General features: G+C 38.6%; 1 long non-coding RNA gene across 1 annotated transcript in view; it reads right to left on the bottom strand.

Annotated features, from left to right (window-relative positions):
* Positions 1 to 5,495: 5,495 nt before the first annotated feature.
* LOC103020938 (uncharacterized) overlaps positions 5,496 to 22,902 on the bottom strand; it is a 52,564-nt gene continuing 35,157 nt past the window's right edge. The window contains exons 2-5 of the long non-coding RNA XR_451998.2: positions 19,270 to 19,361; positions 9,988 to 10,112; positions 6,386 to 6,500; positions 5,496 to 5,725 (exon numbers count right to left, since the gene is read on the bottom strand). This is a non-coding gene — a long non-coding RNA (uncharacterized LOC103020938). The remainder of the gene's footprint in view (positions 5,726 to 6,385; positions 6,501 to 9,987; positions 10,113 to 19,269; positions 19,362 to 22,902) is intronic.

Here is a 22,902-nt window from a genome sequence, read left to right as displayed (position 1 = left end):
AATATACAAAGTCTTAAATTCCACACACCACAGAGTAAAATAAAAACAAAATTAAAAATTGACCACACACACCTGCCTGCTTAATTGTAACATATGTGATTAATATCATGCTTTAAGCCTAGGCAATAACGAGGTACACAAGGAAGACTTGGTAAAAGTTAGTAGTCCTAAATTTGCAGCAGTTTGATTTTTTTAACTGAAATATTGTTCTAAGTAATAAATAATTCTCCAAATGATAATTTAAATGCCCCATAAGCATGTTTTTCCTGCTTTAATAGTATAAATTCAATATTCACTAAGGCTAATTGAATAATGAGCTAGTCACACCAGTGAGACATACCATATATCTACAAATACAACTTCTAGAATTATTGAAATGAGATGATCAGAGATCATGATCCTTTCACATTAGATCTTGAAATTGCTGGCTGGCCTCCCCAAGGCTCTACCAAACCCCACTGAAACACACTGAATTGCAGTAATCTTGTGGGGAGGGTGAACTTCTAAATGTACAACGTTTGATTCTAGTGGACATGATGTTATAGTCAGGGGGCTTGTGTCCCCCCAATATTCATATGTTGAAATCCTAACCCCCAAAGATGATGGTATTAAGATGACTTAAGCATGACTCTGCTTAAGTCATGAGGGTGGAGCCCTCATGAATGGGATTAATGCCCTTAAGAAAAAGATTCCAGTGAACGCCCTTGACCCTTCCATCATGTGAGGACACAGCAGGAAGATGGCCAGCTATGAACAAGCAACAGTGCTCCCACTAGGACACAACCATGTTGGCACCTTGATCTTGGAATTCCCAGCCTTCAGAACTGTGAGAAATAAACTTCTGTTGTTTATAAGCCATGCAGTCTGTGGTATTTTGCAGCCTGAACAGATTAAGACACACAGAGTGATGGGAAAATCTATTTGGGTAATTTGAGATCATTATAATAGCAAAGAGTGAGAAATTACGTATAGAATACATGAGAATCTGAATGGAAAAAGTGAAATGATTGTAAATAAAAATATCACATTTTCTATGACCAATTCCATCATATAATAAAATATATGTTGGCAACTTTGCCTTGAAAATTTGAAGGAATAATTCACTCAGGAAAATCTACTTAAATCAACAGTAAATCATGTAACAACCGGTCTTTTAATTTTGTATAGAGGTTGTCTTTCAAATGATCCAGATTAGTTCACACTCGGCCTGGACTGGTCATCAGAATGAAGGAAATTATGTAGCTGTTTAAGGTAAAGAAGGTGACCCCCCCCAAAAATGACACTCACTACTCTGAAATGTGCTCAAAGTAATAACCTGCTCAAGTTAACATCACCAAAAGCAATATGACCAACTCACAACGCGGACACCTCAACAGGGCAGTCAGCAAGTATCTTAACTTCTGTTTAATGAAACAAAGGCTCCGTAGTAAGTTGCCTGCTCAAGTTCATGGAATCAATATAGAGAGGAATAAAGCCCAGGAACTACGTAGTATCATTTAATACTTCTTGACCACATTTGGTCATAGAAAATATTCCTTTTTGATAATGTGCAATAGTCCTGGTTTGATACAGTAAAAAGAACTAATTTGGACACCAATAAAGTCTGATTAAATTATAATTGGTTTGGGAATAATGAATTAGGCAACAATGGAGACAGATTCCTTAACAGAGCAGAGAGTTCCCAAAGAATGCAGGACGTGATGAAGTGTGCGATGGGGTGACCAGAGCCGGCTGAAAGGTGGTGATATATGATGAGGTGCAGCTGGGCATCCCAAGGAACAATCGAGTGAGATGGGCAGTGATCTTAAGGTGGTGGGCATCCATCCATAATGTAAAACACTTTATCTGCAAGGTTATTCAAATGACCAGTAGGAAAGTTGAAAAACCACTGCTGAATTTTGATGCATGGATGTTATAGATTATGAAGAGCAACAGTTGGTGACTAATTCTTTGAACCTAATATAGAGGATGTCCTGTCTTCAGATTACCCCCCATCGTCATGTGACTGTAGTGATATGTTGTCAGGAAGCAGTCCTCAAAGACTGTCATCTTCCATAATTTAACTTTCATGTATGGATTATTTTGAGACTCAATAATGCCATAATTCAATTTTAATGACTCCTGGAGTTCAAGGATTACTAATGCATCCTTACATCTCAGTGTTGGTTTGTTCTAAAGACAAGAGGGTAACTCCCCACGGACATTTGAAACACTTAGCACAATATCTAGCTTATAGTATGTGATCCAAAAATATTGAGTGAGTGAGTGAATGGATGGATGGAGTCTATGTGAATCTATGACCAAGCAAAGCGACGACCACACCATAGGTTTTCCACATTGCAGTGGAATCAATCAAAGAGCACCAGGCACTTCTTGGGCTTTCCTGCACCATTTCTGGTGCTGCTCATAAAGTCACCAGAGGCTGCTTAAGCCAGAGACCACATCTTAGTAACCGCAGTACTTTAACACCCAGCACTGGGCCTATACGTAGCACGAATGAAGACAATCCATCGATCGATCCTTCCAAGTTCTTATTTGTAACAATGTTAAATGAGAGGACTTCATCTAATACACAGCTCATCATAGACATGGGACTATTCTTAACTGTATTTTTCTTTCCTGAATCATCTTGATCACCTGCTGAACTAAACTGGCCATATTCAGTGTAGACTCAAAGCCAAGTTCTAAACTGTATGAATGCATCTATTTCACTTCGAATTGTGTAAGTACGGCCTATAAAAGTATAATTCCTGGTCCATCCCTGGTCTTCCTTTTTCTCACCTTAGCCTTTCACATCATTCTCTATGCCAAAGTACCTAAGAAATTTTCAGTCCAAGTAAACATTGATTTAATGTTCATAGGGATTAGAAGTGAATAAGGTGAAAATGATTCAAACATACATTCTTTAAAATCCGACATTCAACTTGAAATATTGGTAGGGCCTTCTATTAAAAATAAAAACTTTTGATTAAAATACAAATTTGCTTCTCTTTAAGTGTCTCTGGCTTTAGGTAAGCATAACCCTTCTATCTTATCAACTCTGTATTTAATGATTTCAGATCCTTCACCACCCCCTTTTGCTGCTATAAATGTAATCGTAATGTCTCTCCTTTGCACTTATTCACTTTATTTCTCTTTCCTCAAGAAAATTTTACCTTAAAAAGGCTTCTGGTCACCCCTATTCCTTTTCCACTTACACCATAAGTAGTAAATATGTTGTACTTTTGAAAAACAGGATCCAGTAGAGGGAATGTTAGTAAAGCATATCCATGCTTCCTGCTAATGAAAGAAAGATCCAGAGTGAGGGCGTTATCGGGGGAAAACTTTTAACTACTTCTTAAAGACTTTTAATAAAGATTTAAAAATTGTTTTTTGGAATAGCTTATTCTAGCACCATAAAGCAGAGGTGCTTTGGAAGAAAAGTCAGCAGATGGGCCAGAGTTGCAGAGGGCAGTAAGAAAATCTGTAATGGGCTAGACGCGGAGTAAAAGTTATCAAGGATTTGGAGTTCAAAGAGACCGTATCCTTTTTCTTCATCCCAGCCCTACACTTCACAACAGAAAAGAGAAAGTGAGCTGTCATAGAGATAGTCTTTGACATGTCACAGGCTGGTATGGGGGAGGAGGTGGAGGACACAGTGTCCCCTCTGGCCTATTTTCTTGTGTCATGTGTCACAGCACACAGGGCACAACAACCTGTGTGACCTGGGTGGAAATGTCACACCGCTTCTCAGAATGCTCTTTGGTTAGCAAGCAGTCAGAGGGCCAAGTAGCTCTGATTTCTGCCCTTTGGCCAAAAACAAAAGAGGAGAAAAAGTCCCCGCCATAGTCAAAGGACGGGTGGCCGGCTCTGCCTAGAGAAAGCAAGGATTTAAGATTTACAGCCTAGGCCGGTGGCCTTCATTATTTACAAAAGGCTGTTTTTGAATTTAAGAACGTGCCATCTTCTGAGACTCTAGCAAGCAGGTTGTTTGTTTGGGAGGGAGTCCTGAGAAGCGCCAGGAGAGAAGTCGGGATGAAACAGAAAAGGATGGAGGCCAATCAAGGTTATGTTCTTGAGCAGGTTGCGGCTGTCAGCAACGGGGGCTCCCATCGCCCTGAGGAACCAGAGAGGCGATGCAGACCATCCCTCGGGGACAACCCACACCGGGGATACTTAACCCTCCGACTCTCTCAGTCATTGGCCAAGGGCTCCTCCCAAGGGACCTTAATGCCTCAGCACTTCCAGCACAACCTCCCCACGGGCCAAAGGCACCTCACAGAAGCCAAAGAAAACCTCACACAGAGGCCCGGGCCTGCTGCACCAAGCAGCAGAGAGGATGGGAGTGGGGACGGCGAGGAGGGAGCAGATACGGGCCGGGCATCACCCACCCTTTGCTACACCCCATTCTCACAGGATTAGACTCCAAACGCCATCATATTTACCATCTGACCCGAAAATGAGGGAAGGGAGGGAAACGATTCTTGTATGTAAGAGATGACTAGAGCAACTCTATTTTAAAAGGGAAAGCTCCCTACTCTAAATGTCTTGGGCCTTTTAGAAATTAATATTGTATTAGCTTAGAGCAGGGGTGGCATGCTAGGGCCCTCAAGCCAAATCCAGCCTGCCAACTGTTTTTGTATGGCCCCCAAGCTAAGGATGGTATTGATGTTTTTAAATGGTTGGAAAAAAGTCAGAAGAAGACTGTTTGATGACACGTGAAATTTATATGATATTCAGATTTCATTGTCCATAAATATTTATTGGAACACAGCTACGCTTATCCGTTTACACAATGCCGAAAGGTTGTGCTGTGGATGGCGGAGCTGAGTAGCTGTGACAGAGACCATCTGGGCTTTGAGGCTGAAAATTTTCCCTCTCTGGCCCTTTACAGAAAATCTGCCAGCCCGTCATTTAGAACCAGACTCATTCTCATCAAATCTTCACGGTAGTAGTGATACCCGGGGGTGGTCTCTTCCTTTCTTTAAGGAGAATCGAAAGCCCTGATTAAGCCCCATCAGGCAGTGTCTGAGCTTCTTGCATAAGGATGACTGTTAGGCTTCCCATCCCATGTGGATCAGAGCAGAACAAATACTGACAGCCTCCCATTAGTGCCAACATACAACGTGTGGTTTCTTGCTGGTAAAGCATGTCATACGGAATGAGATTGTTACAAGCAGTGGTGAAAGTGGCATAAACTTTAGAATCCCTGTCTTCCCTAATACGAAATGTAACACTTTGCAAACACCTGCCCCGTGGAGAGTTTTTCCAGATGTAAATTCACACTGGAAACTCATGTTGGAACCCTGGAAAAGGAGCTAATTTTGAGAAAGGGGATGAAAAAATCCCAGACCAAGAGGTAACTCTGGAAAAAATAGGACAGGTGGGTGGTAGCAGGTGAGAGAGAGCTTCATGAATATTATGTCATCATCGGGCATCAAGCTAATAAATTTTAATGGAGGAATAAAGATTCGTATAAACCACTGGACGCAGAGCAAAAGAACTGGCAACTTTAATCAGATCCTAAGGGAATCCAGGGTGCCAAGTTTAAGCCAGCCCCTAGCCACGCGGTTGCTGGTTCAATCGTGGAAGCACAGACTAGATATGTAAACGAGGTCTTTTCCAGGCAGTGCTACATTGATCTATGGTGTGCTATAAATCAGCATTTTGTTCCTGAGAATGCCGCAGTCCGTTCTCGAGGCCTTGTTTACAGGAGAACATCAGTATTCTCTGGGCAGGCATGTCACTGTGAAGAGAACTTTAAATAGCACAAGAGAAAAGTGTTCTTGGTAGTCACACCGCCTGTGATAAACTTTGAAGTACAAATGAGAAGTGGAAGTGAACGTGAAACGTATGCCTCGTCCTCAAACTTGGTGAAAAATGAAATGTACAAGAAAAGTTGGATCCCTGCCATGACACCCATTACAGTGTAGACGAAGGCTCTGACCTTTCGTGTTATACTTACTGTGTTTTTGACACATTTAGTCAATTAAAACGGGTGAAGTGTAATTTGTTTTTCTTAAGTTTAATACAGCATGTCAATAGAAGTTAACCAAAATTTATAGTTGGAACACTAAAGCTGCCACATGCACTTAAACAAATGAACACAATTCATCATGGCTGAAATAAAGAGAACATCACGGGCATTTGACTTTATACTTCATGTAAGCGTGTAGCCAAATATAGGAAAGCAAGCTCCTTCTCACACTTCCAATGGAAAAGACGTTTTAGTTCACATTAAATATTGGTGTGAAAAACCTGGCAGGTATCCAGTCCTAAGGAGTGTTAGGGCTGGCACTTCCACTGTGTACTCTTAGTATAAATTGTTGTAGCGTTTATTTGACATGGAATACCCAAAGGATGGATGAGCAAAGAGAGGAAGATTTTTTTTATTGTGCTGTATTACCTTTTTCAGACATCTATACTGAGCCTTTACATCTTCAAAGTCCAAACAAGCAGCCACCTGTATTCAATCGGTGCAAGATATTTTTCATGAAACGATAGCTTGCCTTTTTATAAACCTATAAAAGCACACATTTTCCATTTTTATTAGTCAGCAAAGCAGTGGTGGATTTAATAATAAAACTTACAAATGCAGTTTCTTTATAGACAGTTTAACTTTTTCGCTTGTTTAAAATGTCACAAGAACAGCCAAACTGATTTCACAGTTTCTGTCTCGATCACATAGTAACAAGTAGCTACAATTTTGTACAGTTTTATATTTAAAAAATTGACCTAGCACTCAGACCATTTAGATTGCAACCCACAAACTCCTAAAGATTTAAGAGAAACATGATACCATGAGGGGGAAATTATCTACCTCAACCTAATACATGTATTAGATTTTGGCATCCATAACATGTATGTCATTTACATACAGCTACAGTAATCATGCACTCTGAATTTCTAAGAGCAATTACAGTGCCTATGTAAAAATATGAGTGGGACGTTTGAAAAGGCTTTTTTTTTTTTTTTTTTTTTTGGCCACACGGCACGGCTTGAGAGATCTTAGTTCCCTGACCAGGGGTTCAACCTGGGCCCTGGCAATGAAAGTGCAGAGTCCTAACCACTGGACCGCCAGGAATTCCCTTGAATAGGTTTTAAAAGTTGGGACTGGCATAAGTAAATCAAGCTGTAATATTTGCGGACTAGCATAATGGCATAAAGAAACAGTTTTGTAAGATTTCAGATTTTAAATAGATAGAACACATATGTAATAAATCCACAAATAATCATATTTGACAAATAGCTAGGCTGACCCCACTGTTCTCTTTAAACACCTAACCCAAGACTTTTACACTGGAGAAGACTGGTTTTAATGTTTAGCAAAATCAATTATGTTAAACATAATCAATGGTTTCAATACTTAAAGTTTATGTCTTTATACTAAGAGACTACCATTAGTCTGAATTATGACAAAATTATTTCTCTTAGTCTTTAGGTAAATTCACCTATGTCAAACTTACAGAACTAGAATCTTAGCCTCCTGAGACGGGCAATTACGTTTACCCTGAAAAGACCCGGCCAGATAGGTCTGGAAGAGCTTGCAGTCGACCCTTTTCCAAATTGACTGCCAAAAAGTTTAAGATTAAAGTAACCCAAGTATTTTTAAACATTGTAAAAATAGACAAATGTTTACTTTTGGAGTAATGGGATGCATAGCAAATTTTTACCTGGCAGTAGACGCTTACTAGTTATTTAGTCATCTGCTGGGTTTAAATAATAATAAAACAACCAGTTAATTAGGCAATTTAAATTTTGAAACTGCTTCTGAAAGGAAAAAGAGCAGTGAAAGGGTTATTTCATATCACAAGAAAAGTTGTACGCAGAATTTTTGAACAGCTGAAATGGCCTTCTGTAGACAAATTTAGAGTGTACTATGTGTCACTGAAGTACTAAAATTCATGGGTTTTGTTTTACAATATTTTTCAAATAGCCTAAAAAATACCATACACACACACACACAGAACACAGACACAATCTCAATGATTGTAAAATGAAAAGTTAAAGTAGCAATGAGATATCACTTCACAGATGATATTGGTAAGATTTAAAAGAGTGATAACACCTATTGCTGATGGAGATGTGGGAAAGGATACAGTCATACGCTGCCGAAGGAAGTATGACTTGTTACAGCCTTTTGGAAAAGCAACATTTAAAGCCACACACTCTTTGCATCAGCATCGTTGTTACTGGCGATCTAGTCTGTAGAAATAAAGTACTGGTATATAAGAATGGTTAATGCCGTTTTCCAGGGCCGGGACAAAAAAATGTGGGAAAAAAATGCATGCCCATTAATGGGTAAAAATTTGAATAAGTTGTGATAAAACCATATATATACCATGAGATCACATGCAGCAATTACAGAGAATAATTTCATTCTAAAATCAATGATTGAAAAGATTTCTACAACATGCTGTTAGGTAAGAAAGTTAAGAGGCAGAGAAATACATGTAATAGTATATTGCATTATAATTCAATATGTAATAATATATAACATTATCCCACTTTTCTAAACCAAACAATACCCAAGTATTTGCATATACATACAATTATACATGTGTATGAATATATGTAAATATATGTATGAATATAATTATATGACCATCAATTAAAGTAAGCCAAGGAACATACCAAAGTGTTAACATTGATTCCTAGGGTTATTTACTTAGATGGAAGAGAAAAGACAATGAACTAAAAGAAAACTGCATTTTTTAAAAGTTTATACAGTAAGGGCAGCATTATTATATGATCACCTTTTGATAAAATCTTTAGAAAACGGAGTGTATGTTTCTAAAAAGGTGTAGGAAAGAATAGTCATCAAAATGTTAATGATATTTTTTCTCAATGTGCAGAAATCTGGGATATTTCCCTTCTCTCTCACTGGCTGATTTTTTTAAAACCATGATCATTATTAGCTATAAAATACATGATGAAAGGGCTATTTTCATTGGAGGGAAAAAAACGTAACAACTATAGAAAGAATAAACTAAATTTCTCTCAATATAAATACTACTTAGTGTACGGGAAATTTTTAAGCATTTAAGTGCAAAGAAACATCCTTAGTGTTAATGGGAAAAAAATAAGAAAACAATCATGAGATAAAGGACATGGCATATGCCAACAGTTGGCCTCATTATACATTCTCCTCTTCTGCCATTACTATATATAAAATAGATAACTACTAAGGACCTACTGTATAGCACAGGAAACTCTACTCAATATTCTGTAATGGCCTATACGGGAAAAGAATCTAAAAGAGTGGAATACGTATAAGTATAACTGCTTCACTTTGTTGTATACCTGAAAATAACACAACATTGTAAATCAACTGTACTCCAATAAAAAATTTTAAAATTGTTTAAAAAAGAGAATTATAAGAGGCAGATTTAGCAGGAGGTAAGATTGGCCCTGTCTTCTCAAAACCATCACGGAGCTAATTGGGCCAGTCTAGTGGCAAAGATCAGGTAAGATACGGCCTTTAGCCTTCTCATCCAAGACTGCTGATTCAGATTACCTGAAAGTAGCCATAAACAAAAATTAGCTATAACTTCATTGAAGAAAAAGAGAGTAAGTATAAATACACAAAATAATAAATGACCAAGGGGAAATAAATAGATAAAACTTTGAAAATCATGATTCCATGTTGTATAATTCTATGCAAATAAATTTGAAAACCTAGCTAAAATAGTCCCTTTCCTATAAAATACATTTATCAAATTTGACCCTGTTTTCTATTGCTGCCATAAAAAGTCACCACAAACTTAGTGTCTTAACACAATTTTTTTAAAGCAATAATCTATGTATTTATTTATTCCTTTGGCAAACTTAGTGGCTTGACACAAAGTTATTATTTTATATTTCTGAAGGTCAGAAATCCAATGTCGGTCTCCCTGAACAAAAATCAAGATGTCAGCAGTCTGCTTCCTTTTCTGGAAGTTCTAGAGAATTTGTTTCCTACTCATTCGTGTGTTGCCAGGATTTGTTTCCTTGTGGCTATTTTCTTACCAGCTGTCAGTTGAGGGTCGTTCCCTGCTCCTAGAAGCCACCAGAAGCCTTGGCTGATGGTCCCTCACTCAATCTTCAAAGCCAGCAACAGTGGGTGCAGGTCAAGTCCCTCTCACAATGTATCTCTTTGACCCAGCATAAAAAAAAAAAAGTTATGCATTTTTAAGTTCTCAAAAGATTAAATAGTCTAGGATAATCTTCCCATCTCAAGTCCTTACCCTTAATCAGACTGGCACCCTCCCTTTTCCCATGCAACATAACATAGTCACCGGTCCCGGGGAACTGGGGCATGGAGACATTTAGGGGCCATTATTCTTTTATTGTAGACCCGTATAAAGATTTCTTAAAAAAAAAACAAACAAAACTTGGATCAATTTTCATAGAAGAAATGGGGAACTAGTCCTTAAAAATTACCATGTACAGATGGTTTCACAGAGGAATTCAGACAAACCTTCAAAGACTAGATAATCCAATGCTACTTTAATTTTTCCAAGCATAGAAGAGACACTTTAAAAAATTTTATTACAAAGGAAATATGCTATAGATACATAAGCCTGATAAAATAGCATAGTAAAGAAAAAACACAGACCAATCTCACTTTGAAATAGTGGGACAAAAAAAAAATCTTAAATGAGATATTAGGAAATAGACTCCAATAGCATATTAAAAAAATAATATATCTTGACCAAGTAAGGCTTACTACACGAAAGCAAGAGTGATTCAATATTAAGAAATCCATTAGTATGACCACCATTTTTTAAAAAATCTTTAGAAAATTTGACTATTCACATAGATACTGAAAAAAATTCAACAAAATTCAAAACTCATTTCTGATAAAACATGTTGTAAAATTGAAAACCATGGATTTTTCTTCAAATTGATAAAAATAAATTTACCTCATTTCTAAAACCAGTCAGTGACTTACTAGGTAAACACCAGAAGCATTTCCACCAAGATCCAGAACAAGGCAAGAATTCCTGCTATTCTATTGAACTATTCAGAACAGAATTGGATTTATTAGCTAATGCAATGAAACAAGAGAAAATAATTGAAGAGAATATTTTCACATGGTATAATACTTTTCTTGGAATATTGGTATCAGTGATAAAACTATCATAAATAAAATAATTCAGTAAGTTAGAAAGATACAAAATTATACAAAAATCTATAGCCATAATGTATATAAATAATAACCAGTCAGAAGATGTAAGGACAGGAAAAACACCAACAAAAACTAAAAAACATTTGGTACATTAACAGTAATGTACAAAACCTACATGAGGAACATTACAAACACTCTTGAAAGACAAAAGTGACATCGAACAAATAGACAGCCCTTGCTTTTCATCAGGATGACTCAACAAAAAGATACCAAGTATCCTTCTAAGTAATAGAAATGTAATGTGATTTTTCCAAAAAAACACATATATAAATGAGATTTTTTTTTTCCTGGAATTAAGCAAGTTGGCTCTAAAACCCATGTATAAATGTCAAATAGATGCAAAGTTACTGATAAGCCCCTTAGAAAGAATAAGCAAGAGAGAAGTGATTAGCAGTTCTCTGTATCAAAACATGGCAGACGAATAAACAGCCAGACTGATACAACAGAAAGGAAAGTGTCAACATAAATCCAACTGCCTATGGAAACATCAATTCTAGTTGAGGTAGCATATCACGTATGTGAGGAAAAGATGGACTTTTTAATAAATAGTGTCGTGCCACCTGGATAATCATTTAGAAAAAGAGCTGATCCCCCAAATATTAGAAGAACTCTCACAGCAAGAAAGAGCATTTTTTAAAAATTTACTTTTTTCCAGTTTTATTAAGGTATAACTGACAAATAAAATCGTGAGATATTTAAAGTGTACAAGTTCTACGCCTGGATTTGGGATTTGGGACGACGTTATGCATGCACATCTCCATTCAACGTAAGAAGATCCCCTCCGAGGCCTTTCCCCCTCAGTAGCAACCCCTTCAGCGGCCCAGGCAACTGCAATCCTAATTTCCTGCACGTGTTTTTCATTTTACTATTTGCCTTCTTGAAGATCCTGGAATGCAAAATAAGCCCATGAAAAGACCATAAAAATCCTTTGATATTTTAAGATAAGAAAACTATCCCTATACATCATAATATCTATTTGAAAACTTTTCAAGCGCAGTTACGTAAGATATTTTTATGAGAATATAAGGTCCTAATTTTAAAAGTAAATTTCAGTACCGTCTTTCGTTTGCAACCATTAAAGCAGTCAATTATGTGTCTAATTTAACCCTGATTTTAACTTGAAATATCTAATACGACAGTAATTGCGTTATTCTCAATTCAATATTTGGCTCTACTTAGCTGTAACTATAGCTGTCTAAGAATTCTGAGCATGGAGTTTTCCATTATTTCTCACTCAAACATACAGAGTTCAAGTTTACTTAATATTATGTTTAATAATTTTGTTTAAACAAGACTATTTATTTGCATTGGTAGCAAAATTGTTGCGTTTTTCCCCTAATATGTTATTCTTATTGTCATAAAGGGAATCCAGGAGAGAACAAGGGTGTATGTTTCCCATCTGACCAGAGAACTATACCCACTTTTGTATTATTTACACAATAATGATCAAGGCCTGGGGCATTTCCTGAGGATGGAGAGCTGACTGGGAGATTGCCTCAAGGCCATTAACCTGGGGCAGTCATTCATTTTCTTAGAAAACCTGGGTTGAAGTCATTATTTCTATTACAAGATCAATAACACACATTCCTCAGCATTACCACCACAACCAAAGAACTCTTTGGAAATGAGTTTTCTTCTGGAATTTTTCTTAAGTACATTCAATCTGTAGGTTATATTTTAAAAGAAATATCACTGAAATCCTGAACAACTTAGTAACATGACAGGCCTCATCACCTAGACATAAATGTCATGAACGTTGGTGACTATTTCCTCTCTGCCCTGACTTAGAAGTCAAGCTAAATATAGTCTCAGTCTCTCTCCCTCCTTCGCTCTCCCTCCCCCGCCTCTCTCTCTCTCTCTCTCTCTCAAGTTTTCAATGTTTCAATGGAGGTGTAAATCTACAAAAGCACCAGAGCGGGCTTCTCTGGTGGCGCAGTGGTTAAGAGTCCGCCTGCCAATGCAGGGGACACAGGTTCGAGCCCTGGTCCAGGAAGATGCCACAGAGCAAGTAAGCCCGTGTGCCACAACTACTGAGCCCGCGCGCCTAGAGCCCGTGCTCCGCAACAAGAGAAGCCACCACAATGAGAAGCCCACGCACCGCGACGAAGAGTAGCCCCGGCTCAGCGCAACTAGAGAAAGCCTGTGTGCAGCAATGAAGACCCAATTGCAGCCAAAAATAAATAAATAAAAATAAATAAATTAAAAAACAAAAAAAGCACCACAGGGTGGGTCACACGAATTATTGCAGGGTCAGTGGAAGTATGACTCTATAGTGTTTTCATTAGTGGCATTTTCGCAGAAATAAATGTGTGAGAGAGCTGTTCCTTCTTAGCAACATAACTGAGATGGATCGTAGAAAACTAGAGTTCACACGATTAAACAAGGCATCTTTTGTCTGTCATGGCTTTTTTGCTCTAAACATTGAGATCTGACCCAAACAGTAGCCTAGGAAGCCAGTGGCATTTGGAGCCCCTGAAAGAAACAAGAGGACATCTTACATAAGAAGTGTTAAAGAATCTTAGGAAATGCATGTTAGTGTCTAATAGTGTGTGGTTAAGGCAGCACCACACTAAACAGGGTGGTTCCCTCTGCTGATTCTCCAGTTCAGACATAGTATTTAAAAATATGGGCTAACCTGATGGTGCAGTGGTTAAGAATCCACCTGCCAATGCAGGGGACACGGGTTCGAGCCCTGGTCCGGGAAGATCCCACATGCCACGGAGCAACTAAGCCCGTGCGCCACAACTACTGAGCCTGCGCTCTAGAGCCCGCGAGCCACAACTACTGAGCCTGCAAGCTACAACTACTGAAGCCCATGCGCCTAGAGCCCGTGCTCCACAACAAGAGAAGCCACGGCAGTGAGAAGCCCGCGCACCACGACAAAGAGTAACCCCAGCTCACCACAACTAGAGAAAGCCCACGCACAGCAATGAAGACCTAACGCAGCCAAAAATAAATAAATAAATAGATAGAGAGAAATAAAAACACGAAAAATAAGTAAATAAATAAAAATTTAAAAAAATAAAAATATCGACTCTGTTCTGTCTCCCAGAAGTTCCTACATTCTTTTAGGCTAAGAGTGATGTACTACGAACTTCCTAAACAGTAAATAAAGGAATTAAAGAAATGTCATCAATCTATTTTCCTAATCTTCAAAATAGGGATACTGTGAATTATAATATGCTCTTCATGGGCAAGGTGTGATTATGCAATATAGTAAGGATGACTAATCACCTAGGACGCACCAGAAGAAGCAGAGGAGGCGGGAGTGAAACCAAAGCCCCCGTCGGCCTCCTTTTCCTTGATCTAACATCCATTCCAGTCACTCCTTACCCTTGAAATAAGGAGCAGTGATACTGTCATAGTCTCGCCTATCGATGTGTTTACATCACTTCCCTGGAGACAACTGACATAGCCCCAGTCACTGGGTACTGCCTTTCCTCCCTCCCTCATGTCCTCTGCTCCTACCCCACTAAACCGTCCCCACCACCCACGTAGTCAATGCACAGATCGGAGAAAGCCGTGAGTCATGGAACACAAGAGAAGAACAACTTTGAGAAGGAAGGGCACAAGGAATTGGTTGGTGCAGGAGAACACCTGAGGTTAATGGACACCCATCCTTTCCTCATACAAGGGCAAAGAAAAGCAAACGACTATGCTGATGAGATGTACAAAAATTAAATTTAAAATATTCTTATCTCTAAGAAGCTTACAATCTATTAAGGGAAATAAAACAAGAAGATAAATTATTGTAACATGAGTTGGTAGGTGATAAGAACCATGGGATATACACTAATATATGAGTGATTTGTGGAGTGCAGAGTTCCTTCTGGTTGGGAGAATCAAGGAAAACCTCATGAAAGAGATGACCGAATGGTCAGAGATTGGAGGAGAACACTTACAAGCAAAGAGAATGGCTTGCAGTGCTAAGGATAAGAACATGGGGGACAGTCTGAGAAGCATGAACACTTTGGTTTCTCTAGACTGTGAGATATAACTAGAGTGGAGGATGAGATAACATCCTAGAGGTCTCCAAAGGCCAGCGTAGAATTACAGGGGGGAGAGGGAAAGATTCTGCACAAGATAATGATGTGAAGAGAGTTGTATTTTAATAAGATCAACCTGGAGACTTCCCTGATGGTCCAGTGGTTAAGACTCCACACTCCCAATGCAGGGGGCCCCGGGTTCAATCCCTGATCAGGGAACTAGATCCCACATGCCACAACTAAGAGCCCGCATGCCACAACTAAAAGATCCCACGTGCCAAAACTAAGACCTGGTGCAGCCAAATAAATAAATAAATAAAATAATATCAGTCTGTAAGAGATGTTCAGAGAGTGAACTGGAGAAAAGAATATTGGCTAGAAGCCAATTATGAGGAATTTAAAGAGCCCGAAAGTGAGATATTTAGATTTTTAAGTAGCAGAGTAGAAGAGGGAATTGAAATAAGATTGATATGAGAGCTATTGAATAGGTGTAAGTTATTCTCAAGGTCCTCTCTCTCAGGTTGGGTAGGAGTTCACATTATTATTATTATTATTATTATTAATTATTATTACATCAAAACAGAAACACCAAACAAAAAGAAGATGGCTATGAATGAAGCAGCAATGAAAGTGTCTTGAACCAAGGATTATGATTAATCTAAATCTGTGTCCCTGATTCTTAAACATAATCATAACATTTAGGAGGTAAACTCCATAGATAGTACCAGTACTCCTTGAGAGGCAGAGTTTCCATCACTGGAAAAAATAGGTTTGGGAGACAAATAAACCAGGCCCTGAAATCTGGCTCTTTTGCTTATAAACTCAGTGACACAGAGTCCCTCATTTAACTCGCTTGAGCTTCTGTTTTCTCATTGGGAAAATGGGAATAATAATGATTACTTGACAGGATATTGTGAGACTTAGATCATATAGGGTTTTTGGCAGATATTAGATGATCAATAAGAGGCAGCTAGATTGGGTGATTGGTTAAAAATATTGGAGGGAAAAGAATAACAGATGATTCCAAGACTTCGGGCATAGGGAGGTGGCGACAAAAATAATCATGCTTTTAATGGAAATGTAAAAGTCAGACAGTATGAGACAGATTTAAGGAATGAGATTTTTCTGTTTCAGCAGTTCTCATTCTATATTGCCTGTTTGTAAATCCCACACCATCAGTAAAGCAAATCTATAAGGTACTCTCTCCTCGATGTCCGTAAATAAATTTCAAGCTACATTTTGCTTTGTGATGACTTTTTTTTCTGTCATTGCTTCTGTTGTTTATTTTTACCTGTTTTTGCTGTTTATTTCACAACAATATGCTATGGGTAAAATGAAATATAGAAACAGATTTAGCCTCAATAGGTCCTGAAGACCCAGAATAAGGGTGTCTCAGGTACTCATCACCATTCACAATCCTAGCCGAAAAGTATGACTGCTTGTCACCTACATGTACACTAAGGTATACAAGAATTTCTTAAAGATGGTCATTTCTGAAGCTCATATATAGTTCACCTGCTTTATCCAATTAGCAACCTATCAGCCAATTGAACTGGATATTTTTAGAAATCCTCTAAGGAAATGCATGATGCCTTGCTGAGTCAAACTTGTTATTAGGTTGATTTTCAGCATCAAGTTACAATTATTATTGTATCCTTTCGAAAGAAATTGAAGTCAAGATTCAATGAATAAAGTTTTTAAATGTATGGCCCTGCAGTCTTTTTTATGTGTGCAAAACGTCAAGTTAAAATTTAAATATGAAATCAAATTGATACCTATTTTCTTTCCCATTTAAAATATACTAAATGTGACAAGGCAATGGGCACTCCCATACATTGCTGAAGGTAGTCTAAATTGACACTAAACAATACGTTAAAACACAAAATATCACAGTCTATTCTGTAATATCATTACGGTTACGGTACTAAGAAACCTCAGCTTAACAAAAATAGAGATATTAAAATCAAGGCTATAATGGGGAAAGAGGGGAATGGACTGGAGAGTTTCAGAACTGCAATACCAAAATTATTTTCACTGCATGAAACTTCAAAAGATATTTTTATTCACCCAAGTACAATTTGTTATTTCAAGCTACAAATAAATTTATTCAATAAATGTCAAAAAATAAAATAAAAACTAAAAAAAAAAATTAAAAAAAAATTTAAAAAAATAAAATAAAATATACTAAATGTGATTTGGTTATGTGACCTTGTGTGACCCATGAAATACGTATAAATTCATGTAGGGAAAAATAAGATTACTCATCAACTGTATTATATCCAGCACCATGTAGAACAATGTATATATATTAAAAATGTATGTGTAAATTATTTCTGAAGAATATACAAGAAACAGGTAACAATTTCATCCAGAGAGGAGAGGTGGCAGGCTCTGAGACACAGAGAAAAAGGAGACTTCATTTATGCTGCACACACTTCTGTGTCCTTTAAACTGCACTCCTTATACACATATTACCCGGATTTAAAATCATGTAAGAAATTAAAAATCAGACTTGCCCTCAATATTAGACCTGAGTACGGAGCCAGACTAACAAGATGAAGCAAAGTTTGTATAAGGTTTTGCTTTTGACACTGGAAAAAGTAAGCAACCAAAAAATAGGAAATATATGATTTATCAGCAACCCTCATAAAAAAAGACAGGAAGATTTGGGCCCTCAGTTTAATATTTGTAAACAGAGTCATGTGGCTGTCACAAAAAAGACCCATGTTTGGGTGAGTTCAACATTTAATAAGAATCTACTGTGTGACAGGAACATAAAAATGAAAGATAAAGACCCTGTTCTGAAGGAGGTACATACCAGAAGAAAGAGGCATATTAGTACATAATTAAATAGAATGTAGTAGGAGCAAAGGGAGGTGTATGCAGAGTCCAAGAGAAGCAGGGCAGACAACATCCAGGAAGGACATCCCAAGGTCTTTAGAGCTTTACTAGCAGTACAACATGCCAAGCAAGGAGTTGGGTACCACACCTCTCCATGTGCTCCCCAAAGCATCTCTGGGTCTCAGCAATTAAATTTCTTGGCCTTTCTCAAGGGCCATCACAGAGAAGAAAAGAAGCATTTCTACGGGACTTCCCTGGCGGTGCAGTGGTTAAGGCTCTGTGCTTCCACTGCATGGGGCACGAGTTCCATCCCTGGTTGGGGAACTAAGATCCCCGCAAGCCGCAAGGCGCAGCCAAAAAAAAAAAAAAAAATTCTTTCTTCAAGGAGCCAGTAGCAGTAGGAGGGCGCTTCAGGAAAAGGTCTAAACCAGCTCGATTAAAACCTCTACACCCTTTACCCGTTGGAGACTAGAGAAGGCGTTGCATGCTCAGCGGAAAAACCGGGAGGTGATTCCTCATTTGATTCCTGATGCTGTGCCTAACCAGAGGGTTCCAGCACCTCATTATCATCTTCTATAAATTTGCAATAAAACAACCTCACTTTCATTGTGCTTTATGGCCCAAAAAACACTTTTGCATACATTATTCCACGTGAATTTCACAATAACCTTGAGAGAAAGGCCAGGCCAGGGTTCCCATCCCCTCTTCCCAGAGGAGCCTCAGAGAAACCCAATAGCTGACCCGAGTTGGTATCTCACCCCAACCCACGTCCCCTGATGCCAAGACAAAGGCATTTCCAAATCTGTCAATGATTCTCAACACTCTCCTGCTAGATGTCAATCCATGGCAAAGTTGTCACCCAAATGAGAAAAATAAGAAATGACTTCTGCCTAAGTTAAATTTACTCAATTTACAGTGCTGTTCTTCATTCATGCATTATATCTTTCTCAATTTGGGGTGTTAAAATGTACTCTCATTTTTTTAGATGATAAGAGTATTTTTCACACCCATAATGGGCAAAATCAAAAGTTGACTATCAACATAGGTCTCCCCCAAAAAAATTCTGGAGATTTTTCTGGTCCATGCAAACCACCAAAGGAGGAGAAATGGATAAGGTAGAGCTTACGGGACTGGCTACAGCAATCAGGAGAAGGGCTAGTATGTGTTCAGTGAAGAAAACACAGTAGATGGCTGTTCCAACCCCAGAAAAGTGCAGACTGTTCCAGAAGCCATCAGACAAAACTCGAATTACAATCCCACACATCCCCACCCTCAGCTGATGGAGTCAATTACCTGAAGCCATGAGGTATCTGAAATCTGCTTCAACTGAAACTTCCTGGGTGAATTTCCAAAGTGGCCTGAAATAACCTTGGTTCAGGAACTATCTAGAAGTCAAAAAGCAGAGTCATTGTGGTGAACAAGCCACATGGCAGATACTAACATCAAAAACTAATTGCTGGGCTTCCCTGGTGGCGCAGTGGTTGAGAGTCTGCCTGCTAATGCAGGGGACGCGGGTTCGAGCCCTGGTCTGGGAAGATCCCACATGCCACGGAGCAGCTGGGCCCGTGAGCCACAATTGCTGAGCCTGCGCGTCTGGAGCCTGTGCCCCGCGACGGGAGGGGCCGCGATAGAGAGAGGCCCGCGCACCGCGATGAAGGGCGGTCCCCGCACCGCGATGAAGAGTGGCCCCCGCTTGCCGCAACTGGAGAAAGCCCTCGCACGAACCGAGGACCCAACACAGCCAAAAATAAATAAATAAATAAATAAGAAAATCCTTTAAAAAAAAAAAAAAAACTAATTGCTATTTATACACAAAACATTAATTTCTGACTGGCTATCCGCATACCCTAAAGACATTTAAAGCACTTAAAAAGTAATGAAGCCAAAGTGAGCCATCATGTGCTATCATAGCCATGTGTGGTTTTTATAAAGTAGAAATCATTCATAATTCTGCTTTTACCCAGTTTTCATGAGCTCGAGGGATAATCTGGCAATGTGCAAAATCAACTGATTCCCCTGCTTTCTTTCTAATTTTAGGCCACAAATCCCTGGAGAAACGCTGTATTTACTTCCCCCCCACTTTACCTACAAAACAAATGACCACAGCACAACTTACTTGAACAACGTGGATTAGGGAATGGTTGTGTCAGTCCCCACAATGAGAGGGGATCCTCAGGTTTGCTGGATGGAATCCACCCTGAGCGCCCTCACCTGTGGGTACAGGGACACTTAAACAGCAGCACAGTTAAGCTGCAAGGCACCGCACGCACTGAAACCAGAGCCCTACCTCTGCACTCCATTCACAAAAGAGAACTATGGTAATTAATTCATGATTAGTTCATTTCAGCTAATATACGAGCCTAAGCTTTTGCTGAATGATGTAATATTTCAAAAGTAGGACCGTGCCATGAACTTTATTGGACTTCCTGAAATCACCAATGTAATTGTTTTTGCTGTTCACATATTAGGCACAGTCTCCAGGGGAAAAGCTGATTCTTCTCATATAAGACTCTTTCCCCCGAGTTTGAAAGTCTGTCATCTTTCTCAATGTACTCACTTCGTTAAATAGTTTACAGCTTGCAAGAGGGTCACAAAGTCTGGGTAACAAAATGACTGTCCTGACAGATTTAGACAATAAAACCACCAGATTGTTATATAAATGTTTTTCTCAGAGGCCGTTTCTGAAACACGTACTAAATGCAAATATTGAAACACCTGCATGCCAAGCACAATTCTTTTAACAGATGTTAATCCCTGTGCATTTAACCAATGGATTTCGATCACATAAATACAACTCACCCCCTTCAGACCGTCTTGGAAAACTACCAGTTACCTTATTTCACTTTGACAAAGAAACTATTACTCTCTACATCATAATTTTGATTTTATGGTTTAAAATGGGACTATCTTAAAAAGCAAGTAAAAAATACAAAAAGTCAACTTGAAACTCAGGCAAAGCCTCTATATGTAAGTTGTCCACTTTTAGCGTGGAAAATTTACAAAGATTGATAGGGTTACAAAATTTAATGCTTTTTCTTCGTGGCCCTGAACATTGAGATTCTTCATTTAATCCATCAGTAATCGGGACAATCCACTGAAGGGTAGTCATCTTTATTCCTCCATTTCTGAGTCCTGGTGGGTAACCTGGTTCATAGTTAAAATCGTCCCATATCCCTTGGGTCACTCCCTACTTGGGGGACACTTCTAAGGGCTGTTTTTTTTAAACAGATTTTATTTTTTAGAGCACTTTTAGGTTCACAGCAAAACTGAGTGGAAGGTACAGAGATTTTTCATCTAACCCCCTCCCCCCTGCCACACACAGCCTCCCCCATCATCATCCCCCACCCGAGGGCTACATTTGTTACCACTGATGAACCTACAACACACATCATAACCACCCAGAGTCCATCGTTTACATTAGGGTCCACTCTTGGCCTTGTATTATACATTCTACGGGTTTGGATAAATGTACAATGACATGTATCCACCATTATAGTACATACAGAATTGTTTCATTGCCCTAAACATATGCTGTTCTCTGCCGATTCATCCCTTGGCCAACTCTGCTCTTTTTAATTCTTCTTCAATCACCTCCCCACTTTTCCAGCCTCGAATCTTCCTTATGACTCAATTGTTTAATAATAATGAAAATTACCCTTTTGGGGCCCAACTATGTGTACCAGATGTACATGCACTGGGTGCTTGACACCCATTATGTCATTTAATTCTCAAATATTCCAAGAAGTGGGCTTTATTTTCCACATTTACTGATAACTCTGCAAACTCATGTAATTTAACCTGACTTGGTGCTTAAGTGGTATAAGTCCGGATTTTAACCAAGCCCCAAAGCCTATGATGCCCACTAGGCTAAAGTGCCTCTCACGCATCTATAAAATCATGTTCTATAGATGAGCCTTCTAATTCCATTTTAAAACATATTTTGCTTTTTTATAGATATGCAGAGAAAAAGGAAAAATATTTACTTAGGTTCCTGACTTATTTCAAGTACGCATGCTGGTCTCATTCTCTGCTTCTGTACCAGAAGCCAGGTTGACAAGACTCGCCCAGTGCAGATACCTAGCTAATTGTCAGCAAACATGGACTTGTTGCTTGATTAATTCATATCGACATCGATTGTGCTCACCCACAATTTTGCCTTCCACCATGCTGCCACCTGTCTTCTTCACACTGCTGGCCCTATTTAGGCAAAAAAGCTTCAGGATAAAAGTAGAGCCACCCTTGTCTCATGAGAGTCCCTTCCACCCCTTATGTTTAATCAGAGATAAATCAACACGAGTCACCAACACACCACGATTAAACTCCAGTAAAGCCAAGCCAAGATTTGGCTGTAGAATCTTGGCATGCTACAGCTATGAAATCATAAAAACTTTCAGATTCTTAGTTAGGAATTCTGTTTCTTTGCTCATTGTAGCATGACAAATTGGAAAGAATGGGCAATTATTTTTCATTTTGTTACCATGGACAATCTTTCCAACTGTGGCCCTTTCATATATATGAAAGGGCCATATATATATGGCCCTTTCACATATTTCATATATATATATATATATATATATATATATATATATATATATATATATATATATATACCATCTACAATATTGAGTGCTACAGTAGTACAAAATAAGTTCCAAAAGTGGTTTCTGCCCTCAAATACCCTAGACCCTCCTTGAGAAAAAAATGTTGACTCATATGAAACCATTAAAAACAGGGAAGTATGTATTAGAAGACTAATAACAAAATCTTGGTAGAGGTTACAATGAAAATCCAGAGAGAGATAAGATTTCTCTAAAATGCAAGGGTACAAATGAACTTATCTACAAAACAGAAACAGAGTCACAGATGTAGAAAACAAACACGGTTACCAGGGGATAAGGGGCGGGGAGGGATAAATTGGGAGATTGG

The sequence above is a fragment of the Balaenoptera acutorostrata genome, chromosome 6, assembly GCF_949987535.1.
Source record: "Balaenoptera acutorostrata chromosome 6, mBalAcu1.1, whole genome shotgun sequence".
Lineage (NCBI taxonomy): Eukaryota > Metazoa > Chordata > Mammalia > Artiodactyla > Balaenopteridae > Balaenoptera > Balaenoptera acutorostrata.
The sequence above is the reverse complement of the archived record's forward strand: the minus strand, read 5'-3'. Positions and strand labels throughout refer to the sequence as shown.